This window comes from Bremia lactucae, linkage group LG2 (assembly GCF_004359215.1).
Source record: "Bremia lactucae strain SF5 linkage group LG2, whole genome shotgun sequence".
Lineage (NCBI taxonomy): Eukaryota > Oomycota > Peronosporomycetes > Peronosporales > Peronosporaceae > Bremia > Bremia lactucae.
Window position 1 is genome coordinate 3,145,776 of NC_090611.1, and position 2,867 is coordinate 3,148,642.

The window sequence follows — 2,867 nt, forward strand, 5'->3', positions numbered from 1 at the left end:
CACCAGTTCCAGAAGAGAACTTGGTGGACTGCTGCTCGTCGTCCACAATGGACGAGAGCGTCCTAGAAACGGACAAAAAGAAGCGGTACGCTGCTCAAGGCTGGGATGCCTTGAGAGACAGTCCGTTCTTTGAGGTTCTGTGGAAACATCGTGATGTGTTCCCAGAAGAAGTGCCGAGCCGCCTACCAGCAGATAGGGGCATCGGGCACGAGATAGACCTCGAACCTGGCACCAAGTATTGTGTGACCAGGCAATGGCCGTTGCCGAAAGAACAAGTCGATTATATCGATGAGTTCTTCGACAAACGAGCCAAGGCGGGACATGTGCGTGAGAGCAAATCGCCTCACTGCAGCCCGACCTTTTGTGTGCGTAAAGCCACAGGTGGATGGCGCGTGGTTCATGCTTATAATAAGCTGAACACGGCGACCATACCGGCGCAAACGCCAATCCCGCGGAAAGATGTCTTGTTGAACTCCATGGGAAAGTCAACTATCTTATCCGCGTTGGATTTGAAGCATGGCTACTATCAGGTACTGAGAGAGTCCAATGTAGCCAAAACGGCAGTAAGCACCCCAAGTGGTATGCTTTGGAAGTGGCTTGTGATGCCCCAAGGTTTGAAAAACGCACCAGCGACATTTCAACCGAGTGGTGGCTTACGTGATGCGTCAGCACCGTGCCTACGCGCCCCATTACTTTAACGATGTATTCGTGCATAGTAGGGAGTTGAGCAAGCAATTGCCCTTTGTGGAGTTCGCTATAAATAATAGTGTCCACGCCAGTACGGTGAGACACCGTTTTATATTAACGGACTGCGCCATCCTTGGACGCCAGTCTCGTTTGTGCGCAGCCCAAGTCTTAGTGAGGGAGGGCCCCTCACTATGCTTGGTGCGAAAGAGGGCCATAGCTTCGTCAATATGACGATGACCCATGAGGGTATCATCTCACAGACATAATCAGCAGCGCTTAACGCCTGTGACTGAACGGATGCAGGTAAGGCAGCCGCGAGTAGTTGGGCGAGATCGCCACTCCTATCGGGCGCGGCCTGCACTAATGGCTGCGGGTGGGAATCAACGCTTCCTTGTTGGAAGGTTGCTTTCCCATCTCTCCGTGAGGCAAGGGAATCAGATCCTCGTCCAATGCAAATGTTACCTGAAGAGTTTTGACTCTTGGGAACCGATCGATACCCTACGTATTGCTGTGCCCGGCTTGGTGGCAGCCTATGAAAAGGAGCACCAGCTGAGGCCTATTCGCTAGTCTCCAATGGACTAGCAGAAGAAGCGTTGTGAGAAGAAACAGGGGGTACAGTACCGCCCATGATTTCTTTCACACGCAAGCGGACGAAATTAATTTGCTCCGACCGCTGTTTCATCACATCGGAATGCGGATGAATGCAGTGCAGATATTCCGCCTCGTATTGGTCGGGCATTTAATTTTAACGCAACACGACCGGGATCGGGAAAATACGCCCAAGCGATTTTACTGAGCCCTCCATGGATTAAAGACGCCATAATAATTATGTGCGTCTACAAGAGCGCGCTCTAGGAGCGACGCTTTTGGCCCGTCCATCTGCTATTGCTAGTATGACAAGCCATGCCAATATTTTGAAATGTTGATGTGATTCGGGACGCAACATCCAGCACTTTGGCGCAGAGGAAGCGTGTTGGGCTCATAACTCAAAGGTCGTTGGATCGAGACCAACAAGTGCTATGAACAGCACCAGTTGGCACGGCTGCAAATTAATCCTCGATCTCACTAATTATGAATTGTTTGTTTGCTCTCGGCATTCAACCATGCATACATCCTTCTGAGCCATATTCTTCATTTGCAATGATGTATTCGCGACCGCTACACGAACAGAATCTATTTTTCACACCACCGGTAAAAGTTTTCCATAACGTTGCCGGCAGAATAGCGATCCCATGATACTTGACGGCATCAGTGAACTGAAGATATCTGAATTCGTCCTGAATAATCTGAACCGCGCTACGAGTTGGTTGGCATCTTGCGAATAGCCCGCAAAGAATGACGAGTCCCGAAACCTCTTGGAGGATTATTAAACAAGTTACGGGTTTATACATATCGAATGAAAGCGTAAGCAGCATCTATTACTGCTAGTAGGACAAGCCATGCCAATATTTTGAAATGTTGCTGTGATTTGGGATGCAACATCCAGCACTTTGGCGCAGAGGAAGCGTGTTGGGCTCATAACCCAAAGGTCGTTGGATCGAGACCAACAAGTGCTATGAACAGCACCAGTTGGCACGGCTGCAAATTAATCCTCGATCTCACTATTTCTTAATTGTTGTTTGCTCTCGGCGTTTAACCATGCATACATCCTTCTGAGCCATATTCTACATTCGGAATGATGTATTTGCGACCACTACACGAACAGAATCTATTTTTCACACCAACTTTAAAAGTTTTCCATAACGTAGCCGGCGGAATAGCGAACACATGATACTTGACGGCATCAGTGAACTGAAGATATCTGAATTCGTCCTCAATAATCAGAACCGCTCTAAGAGTTGGTTGGCATCTTGCGAATAACCCGCAAAGAATGACGAATCTTGGGGGATTATTAAACAAGTTACTGGTTTATATATATCGAATGAAAGCGTAAGCAGCATCTATTACTGCTAGTAGGATAAGCCATGCCAATATTATGAAATGTTGATCTGATTTGGGATGCAACATCCAGCACTTTGGCGCAGAGGAAGCGTGTTGGGCTCATAACCCAAAGGTCGTTGGATCGAGACCAACAAGTGCTACGAACAGCACCAGTTTGCACGGCTGCAAATTAATCCTCGATCTCACTAATTATTAATTGTTGTTTGCTCTCGGCATTCAACCATGCATACATCCTTCTG